The sequence below is a fragment of the Limulus polyphemus genome, unplaced genomic scaffold (genome assembly GCF_000517525.1).
Source record: "Limulus polyphemus unplaced genomic scaffold, Limulus_polyphemus-2.1.2 Scaffold3065, whole genome shotgun sequence".
NCBI lineage: Eukaryota > Metazoa > Arthropoda > Merostomata > Xiphosura > Limulidae > Limulus > Limulus polyphemus.
The window spans coordinates 122907-132793 of record NW_013668675.1 but is presented as its reverse complement, the minus strand read 5'-3'; the positions used below and the strand labels follow the sequence as shown (position 1 = coordinate 132793).

The 9887-nt window shown below is 36.3% G+C and overlaps 1 long non-coding RNA gene across 1 annotated transcript in view; it reads left to right on the top strand.

Annotated features, from left to right (window-relative positions):
• The first annotated feature begins 2834 nt into the window (after positions 1-2834).
• LOC111088061 overlaps positions 2835-9887 on the top strand; it is a 53302-nt gene continuing 46249 nt past the window's right edge. Inside the window, exon 1 of the long non-coding RNA XR_002612679.1 lies at positions 2835-2997. This is a non-coding gene — a long non-coding RNA (uncharacterized LOC111088061). The remainder of the gene's footprint in view (positions 2998-9887) is intronic.

The window sequence follows — 9887 nt, the reverse complement described above, 5'->3', positions numbered from 1 at the left end:
GTCTTGGAAAGTTAAATAAGTATTTTAATAAGACGGACGTAACTTGAAAATAATATTAAACTTTTGTGTGTGTGTGGAATTGTAAAAGTAAGTGACCAAACTTTTACGATGAGCATTAAATAGAAACTTAATTAATAAATTATGTTAACTTTTATTATTTTTTTTCTAGACGAGATGGCGCTGTATTTTTTGTTGTTGTTTTTTTGTTTGTTTGTTGGTCGAACTGATTAAACATTGAAATTTTACTTGACTATTTTCTTTGAAATATTGCTTTGATAACTGAAAAGACTAGGAATGAAAATCTAATGACGTAAACATTGTTTTGAAATATCCTTCGTTTCACTTGTAGAAACTAAATATAATTGTATATATATTAAACTTACACACACAAAAAAAAAAGGTGTCATCTGTTCCTTAAGTCACTAGAATAACTAAAATAAACATATTGATTATGGAAAGTAAAATGAGACGATAGTTGAAAAAGATTATTATGAGATTGAAAAGTTTTTGTTTTTTTTGTAATTAAGTACAAAGCTACACAATGGGTTATCTGTGCTCTTCCCACTACGGGTATCGAAACCCGTATTCTAGCTTTGAAACATCAACACGATAAATGCTAATGAGAGTGCGAAAACAAAAGAAATAATGGTGTGGAAAAATAAAATCTGACATTGGTGAATCAATTTTCGAACATACTAAAAATAAAATCTAGAGAAGATGAGGTTAAAGGGAGAGGTTTAAAAATCAGTAGGATTAGATTAGGATTAGGATTAGGATGGGTAAGATTAGAAGAAAGATGTGTCGAAAAATTAAAAACGAAAAGAAAAAAAACCGTATATGGAAGTAAGAAGAATTATTGAGAATGTAGCGATGATACTGATTCCTTGTCTTCACTGAAAACGGTTAGAAGCATGAAGAACGTCCCGGTTTTTCATAAATCTGAGTAGTTGTCTGATCGAGAATTCATGGATACATCCCACCTAAACAAAGCAGTTTAGATCGTGAAATTAACACGACTACGTTTAATTAATCTAAGTTCTTTCTAGATTGAGAATTCATGTTTACAACTCATCTAGACAAATCGAAATAAATCACGAAACAAGAACACGTGTGTGAAGGTTCCTCGAAAGTGTTCTGTTTCAAGAGTAAATAAAACCAAAATGAAGAGTAACAAATATATCTATTTCTTGCTTTTGAAATTCGTGTCATGCTGCGTTGTAGCCTACGGAGTGCATAATTGTTCTAGTGATTCATGGCATGCGCACGTTTTGCTGACGTCACGACAGTGCAAATTACAACATTAAGCGTCCCTTATGTGACGTCATTTTAGTGTCTAATGACTGACTGACAGAGAACACACTACTGTATAGAGGTGCGAATGGTTAAAACAGGTGACCCCCTTCAGGCGGACGTTAAGCGTCCCTTATGTGACGCCATTTTAGTGTCTAATGACTGACTGACAGACAACACACTACTGTATGGAGGTGCGAGTGGTTAAAACAGGTGACCCCCTTCAGGCGGTCTTCGGTTCCCTTTTAATTACTCTAAGACATTTTCAGATTGAGAATTCGTGTTCACATCTCTCCTAGACAGATCAGTATAGATTCGTGTTTTTCAACTAGTAATTCCGGAGTTTCCATGTACCACTATGCCAAATTACTGAGGTGAATTGGACACATCTGTTCACTATTCACTGTCACATTAAAAACAAAATTGTATAGCGCTTTTATAACTGTCATGCAAAAACCAAGTTAATCTTATGATCGTTTTGTGTACCACGTTCAACATCCTCGTGTATAATTATTGGTAACACTCTGTACCACGTTCAACATCCTCGTGTATAATTATTGGTAACACTCTGTACCACGTTCAACATCCTCGTGTATAATTACTGGTAACACTCTGTACCACGTTCAACATCCTCGTGTATAATTATTGGTAACACTCTGTACCACGTTCAACATCCTCGTGTATAATTATTGGTAACACTCTGTACCACGTTCAACATCCTCGTGTATAATTACACGCCGTCTTTCTATTCAGAGATGTGTCAGAGAATTAATCCAACAATTTATTGACTTCGCTGAGTGCGAGAGTACTGAACGGGCGTCTCAGGTATGTCAGTTTTAAAGGGTAAACTAGTCTCGTCGAGCTACGTTGCTTTACTGAAGTTGTACCTCTCTCGCGCCAGCGGTCGCTACGCGTTATGCGTCGTCTTGTAAATTAAAGTCGTCTCTTGTAAGTAAGACAAGTTTTAATACACGTTGTCAGACTCGGAGTAGTGTAAGTTAACGTTCTCAGCGTGAAAAGCCGACACTGTAAGTATGAGAAGCACTATTTCCTAGACTAAACGCGACGTCATCATCCTGAAGATGGGAAAAATTTAAAAATTATCGTCAAGATATACAGGTTAAGCTATCACTCAATTAAAAAAAAATCATCACTTAGATGAAACGGATTTTATCGAGACCAACGGAAGGGGAAGGATAAGATACTGAAAAGAAATTAATAAAACTGTTTTCAAACAAAAACTGTAAGTTTTCGGGAAGAAGAACAAGCAGCCTGACATCTGACGTCAGAGGAGTCTTATGAACATTCTCAAACAAACTTTTGGATAAGATCTTTGACAATATTATGTCTATGCTGGCTAGGAAGGGAACTATGATTCATCGTAAGGGTAATAGGAGAGCATCCCAGCCTGCCTTGCGGCGGTCCAGTATGGTCAGTATTCCTCCATCGCGTCGAAGATCTGTGGCTCTCACCAGTAATGTTGAACAAAGGTCGCATACCCACAGTTCAGTTAACAAAACTCTAGAATATAGCTCACGTGCTAATTTGACGACAGCGTGTCGTGCCAGTTTCAATGCGAGGCCCACGCGAGGGCCTGGCGTTGCAGTGGCCACAGAGTTGTCTTCTCCTTCTCGCAAGTCCTCAACTTCCGGACCTAGGCGATCTTTAGAGGAAAGGGACGAGAGAAAGTTAGAAGGAAGCGTGGTGGTAAGTTTTAGAATGTTCGACTCTCACCAAATCTCTGGATCTACATACATTAAAAATAATCATGATAAAATGTTTTTAAACTAAGAGGGAAGCGCGGTGGTAAGTTTTAGAATGTTCGACTCTCACCAAATCTCTGGATCTACATGCATTAAAAATAATTATGATAAAATGTTTTTATACTAAGAGAGAAGCGCGGTGGTAAATTCTAGAATGTTCGACTCTCACTAAAGCTTCACGTATTTTCACTGTTGTAAGGAATAAAGAAATAACTAATATATATATACAATGAAATACGGTCTTCTGGAAGTTATACTTTACATAGAATCATTTTAAGAGAGCTGTATATTTATTACGAACACGTAGATATAACACATAAACATTCGTACAGTACAGTAACTTTGCAACTGATTTTCATCCACTAAAATCATTTAAAAGTGACAAACCAAGGAGTCTTTCTAATTTGGTCTTGTTAACAGAATGTCGTATAATACACAAACATGGCTGTTTTATGTGTCGTGAAGTTTGTCTAGAAGCTGAAAAAGGAGTTAGAGGAACGAACGATAAATTATATCTCAAAGTTTGTTTGTTTTTAAATTACTATATATATATTGTTCATCCTTTTAAATTCATAGCAGGAATAACAAGTTCTTTTCTCGTGTCATTTACCGGTATATTTAAAACAATATCTGGTAGTATTCACTGGAGTTCTACACCTACATGATAGATAAGTAGAGCTGATACTTCAAAAGGCTAAAACGAGAGCAAGGAAAAATAACAATAAAAAGTGGCACTCAGTTTATTACAGAATCATCCAAGAAGCACTTGTTAATATCTTTTTCTCTTACGATACTAATTTTTGGTCGTTCTAGAGCGTTGGTAATGCTAGAAGATTCAGGTAAGGATCCAGATCTCAGTATATGAAAAACCTGACAGTTTGTATGTTGGTTCTTTTAATCGTGCTTTACGATAATATTTTTGCTTACAAAATCGTAAAGTGTGGCAGAAATTAAAAATCTCATATTAGTCACTAATTAGCCACTATCTAAAACAATTAGATAGCTTATGATAAAATATAAAAAAAACGACAAAGGCTTTTGTAACAATAAATAATAATTGTATAAACTGTTCAACAATTAATGTGCAACAATTAATTCCATTTTTTTTCTTTGTCTTTCAAAATTTGTAGTGCAAAGCGCTCGTTGAAATAAAAAATATAACCTTTTATGTTTATCTAGAGTCGTTTTGTTTTTTCTAAACATTTTTCAAAATTAATTCTATTGCTAGAAATCTTCTTAAGGAAGAAAACTCAACTAATGAAATATTGTTTTGCTTTCAGTGTCCTTTACTAGTCTTATTCCAATTGTAAATCATAGTTTTCGTCTTCATTATTAAATCATTCAACATGGAGTATGGAGTATAAGAAGCTCGCCGAAAGCTAGCGTAATTATGAAAATTAGTTAAGTAACACATCTGGTTCCTTTTTATCTATACCATGAGTAAGGTTTATTTGAAGTTAAGCACAGAGGTTTCTAGTGTTGTAAATCCGCAGACATGCCGCTGTGCCACTGGGGGGAAGGGGGCACAGGTAAAAAGAAGTGAAGTAACTTATGGCTCTAGAGTTTGCCAAACTTTTTTTGGCCACAGAACACTTTTCAGCTGAGAAAAAAGCTCACGGAACACCAGACACGTGAAATATCGGTGTAGAGAGTGTGTTGCCGCGCAGCGCCCTCTAGATTTGTATATTATTTATCTAATCAAATTACATATTAATGAATTTTTACATTTTTATGCTTATAATATATTTTAGGTATAAACCTCTTCACTAAGATATTATGTAGAATAGATATGGTATCTTCTATAATTATTCATCAATGTAAAACCGATATTATCTAATTCTAATACATAGGAAAATATTTCATAATAAGTTATGATCGAACACAAAGTGTTAAATATTTTATTAAAATTTAAAATCATGATTTTTTCACGCACCACCTATCAATCACGGATAGAGCACTAGTGTTCCGTATAACATAGTTTGGGAAACGCTGCTCTAGACTGTTACATAGGATAAGTTGGGAAAGATGTGGCTTCTTTATAACTGTTACATAGGATAAGGTGGGAAAGATGTGGCTTCCTTATAACTGTTACGTAGGATAAGGTGGGAAAGATGTGGCTTCCTTATAACTGTTACGTAGGATAAGGTGGGAAAGATGTGGCTTCTTTATAACTGTTACATAGGATAAGGTGGGAAAGATGTGGCTTCCTTATAACTGTTACATAGGATAAGGTGGGAAAGATGTGGCTTCCTTATAACTGTTACATAGGATAAGTTGGGAAAGATGTGGCTTCTTTATAACTGTTACATTGGATAAGGTGGGAAAGATGTGGCTTCCTTATAACTGTTACGTAGGATAAGGTGGGAAAGATGTGGCTTCTTTACAACTGTTACATAGGATACGGTGGGAAAGATGTGGCTTCTTTATAACTGTTACGTAGGATATGGTGGGAAAGATGTGGCTTCCTTATAACTGTTACGTAGGATAAGGTGGGAAAGATGTGGCTTCCTTATAACTGTTACGTAGGATAAGGTGGGAAAGATGTGGCTTCTTTACAACTGTTACGTAGGATAAGGTGGGAAAGATGTGGCTTCCTTATAACTGTTACGTAGGATAAGGTGGGAAAGATGTGGCTTCTTTATAACTGTTACATAGGATAAGGTGGGAAAGATCTTCCTTATAACTGTTACATAGGATAATGTAGTGATGTTGTGGCTACCTTATAGATGTTACATAGGATAATGTAGTGATATTGTGGCTTCCTTATGGATGTTACATAGGATAATGTGGTGATGTTGTGGCTTCCTTATAGATGTTACATAGGATAATGTAGTGATGTTGTGGCTTCCTTATGGATGTTACATAGGATAATGTAGTGATGTTGTGGCTTCCTTATGGATGTTACATAGGATAATGTAGTGATGGTGTGGCTTCCTTATAGATGTTACATAGGATAATGTAGTGATGTTGTGGCTTCCTTATGGATGTTACATAGGATAATGTAGTGATGTTGTGGCTTCCTTATGGATGTTACATAGGATAATGTAGTGATGGTGTGGCTACCTTATAGATGTTACATAGGATAATGTAGTGATGTTGTGGCTTCCTTATGGATGTTACATAGGATAATGTAGTGATGTTGTGGCTTCCTTATGGATGTTACATAGGATAATGTAGTGATGTTGTGGCTTCCTTATGGATGTTACATAGGATAATGTAGTGATGGTGTGGCTACCTTATAGATGTTACATAAGATAATGTAGTGATGTTGTGGCTTCCTTATAGATGTTACATAGGATAATGTAGTGATGTTGTGGCTTCCTTATAGATATTACATAGGGTAATGTAGTGATGTTGTGGCTTCCTTATGGATGTTACATAGGATAATGTAGTGATGTTGTGGCTTCCTTATGGATGTTACATAGGATAATGTAGTGATGTTGTGGCTTCCTTATGGATGTTACATAGGATAATGTAGTAATGTTGTGGTTTCCTTATAAATGTTACAAAGGTTAAGTAATAATGTTGTGGCTCCTAACTGTTACATGGGATAAGGTAATAAAAGTTTCGAGACGACTTGAATGGGTAATGAAGAAATCTTTATTATAAATGCCCAACGTTACGACAAGATGGTGTCATCATCAGGTACAAGTAGTTTAAACCCATCCCAAACAACCCAGCAATCACACTTGAAAAACAACTGAACAAAAAAGATAAATTATTTACTGGATATCTTTATTTTTATCCAAGGAAAATTGACTTACAAGTACTATAACTTTATGGCATTCTCGAACCACACAAATAAGGCTGCCTGTACTATCCGTTCATGACTCGTTTAAGTCTAACCCTGGTAAATAAATAGCCTGGGCCCTCACGCCTTACATAACTTCTGTAGATTCCTTTTTTAACCCTTGCGCTGCGGCTGGGACGTATATTGCCCAGTGTTCCCAACCCCCTCACACTGCGACAGGTCAAGTTCAGCGTAGACTTCTCTAATTAAAAATTTATTTCGCCAAATTAATTACAGATACACACAGATATATATATATATATATATATATTAAATTTTGTTAGATAACACATACAGAAAACAAGACATACAGTTTTTAAGGGAGGTTAAGTCTGGTAAATAATGTATCCCCACTGCTATATGAGTATTATTTATTCAGATACATTCAAAACCAGGATAAACTTCATATTTTCTCACCGTGTAGCTTGTGCTCTAGGTTTGTGTGTTTGGAATTAAGCACAAAGCTACACAATGGGTTATCTGTGCTCTGCCCAAAACGGGTATCGAAACCCGGTTTCTAGCGTTGTAAGTCCACAGACATACCGCTGTGCCACTGGGGGGGGGGGCTGTGTCCTAGGAAAAAATACATATTATTTGTCTTGTCATTTGATGTCCAGTGCCCTCTGGTCATGTTGAGCTACGTTTGATCCCTGTAGACATAACTGAAAACGTATAACTTATCTAAATTTAACTAATACATAGAACAAGAGATATAGTTGGTAAGGCAAGCAAAGTCTGGTAGATATGCAACTTCGACAAATGTTTCCCACTCTCATTCAAAATTGCCACACGTGACAAAGTTGGAAAGTATTTATTGGCATCCCACCTAATGTTCATACGTGGTTTCCCTCAGCGTTTCCCACTCAGCCCTTCAGTAACCAACAAGATGTCGAAACGGAATGAATGACGTCTGCGTGCCAACCATGCCCACATGGCTAGAGCGGCGAGTGTTAACCCTAATTACTACATAAATATGCTTGATGCTCATGACTCAGAAGATGGTAAAAGTGAGTCAAGTGGTGTTAAAATGTGTGATGATGAAGAGGCAAAGAGACAAGAGGAGTCTTCATCTAGTGGGTCCCTCAGTGGCACAGCGATATGTCTGCGGATTTACACCACTAGAAACCGGGTTTAGATACCCGTGGTAGGCAGAGCACGGATAGCCCTTTGTGTTGCTTTGTGCTTAATAACAAACAACAACCATCTAGTGATGATAGTCAAGATAATGAACCTGGATCCAGCAGAGGAAAGCATAAACAGCGAGACACCTTAATGGCTAGCTTTAACGTTGTGTAACATTTCACCGACGTTTCTGTCAAGAAAAATTGCAACATTGCACTTAACCTCTACCGTATTGACCCCAATGACCCCATTACACTTTTTGTTTCCCTCTTTGAATTCACAACAACAAAAACTCTCTTCAAACAGATGGTTTAAACATGGACAACCCTGTTTCACCTGTTCTCGCCAACATATTTATGAACGAGATTGAAACACAACCCATACAATCCACACCTTATCCTCCTCTATACTGGCACAGATATGTCAAGACACTTTTGCTGGTTTCTATTCTATTGAACACATACACACTTTTTTGAAAACCTAAACTCCATTCACCCTAACATTAAATTCACAGTTGAATACGAAAATAACAAACAGATACCTTTTTGAACCTCGATATTATTAAATCCAACACACAGTTCAAAACCAAAATTCACCGAAAAATCATTCACATAGCCCTCTACATCCCATGGATTTCTGCCCATAAATCCAAACAAAAACGTAATATACTGAAAAACCTTATAAACACAGCTTCAAAAAATCCACTTTATAAAGCATTCCGTCTTTAACACCAACAAATTTCCATCAGCTATTGTCGAAATATTTCCACACAACCACCAGAAGAGAAACCTCAAAACTCAACACACACAAACAAAATTGACACTAATACACCAAACGACAACACAACATTACACTGCAGTTTACCATTTATCCCTGACATCAGCTCAAAACTTGTCATTAAACACAAAATTCCTGTTGATTTACAATTCCCACAAATATCTGGCCCTAAACTAAAATAATCATCAAATGAAAATTAAATAAGAATCCCACAATTTCAACGTCATTTATAAATTAACGTGCAATAACTGTCTTGAATTCTACATTGGAGAAACCGAAAAAAAGTGGAAACCTGATTCAACGAACATAATAAAAAAAACCTCCCACGTTTACCATCATTGCAACTAGGAACTACTGTATATCTATACAAAACACTGTGATTTTAAACAAAGAACCAAACATCAGCAAATGCAAAATAATGGAGGCCATTTTAATTGAAGAAAACAACCCTGCTTTAAACCAACACCGCGAGGTACCAAGATACCTTTACTAAGCTGTTAAGCAATCTCCGGTCATGTGACCTCTTTGTTCCATACTGTAAATATATATTCCTGTGTCTGTGTAAACTACTTGTACCTGATAATGACATCGAAACGTTATAATATAAATTTAATAGTACTGTCTGTTGCGTGTCCTTGTAACTACTTCGTAGGGTGTGGATGGATCTTCACCAAATTTGGTATGTAGGTTCATTGGGTCCATGGAGAGATAAAAAAATCAGTTTTGCATTAGGCGGTCTTTATGGGCGTTTTTTAACAATACTTCGCCCCATGTAAATGGATTTTCACCAAATATGGTGTGGGTGTTATTTGGGTCCGTGGAGAGATACAAACAAATTTTCAGTTTTGCATTAGGCGGTCTTTATGGGCGTTGTTTAACAATACTTCGCCCCATGTAAATAGATTTTCACCAAATATGGTGTGGGTGTTATTTGGGTCCGTGGAGAGATACAAACAAATTTTCAGTTTTGTATTTTGCGGTTTTAATTTGGGGTTTTGGATTTTTTTACCACTACTTCGCCCCCCTCTTGATGGACCTTCACCAAATTTGGCATGAAGGTTTGTTGGGTCCATGCAGAGATACATGCAAATTTGCGGTTTCACATTTTGTGTTTTGCAGTTTCTATGGACGTTTGTTTTTTTGAC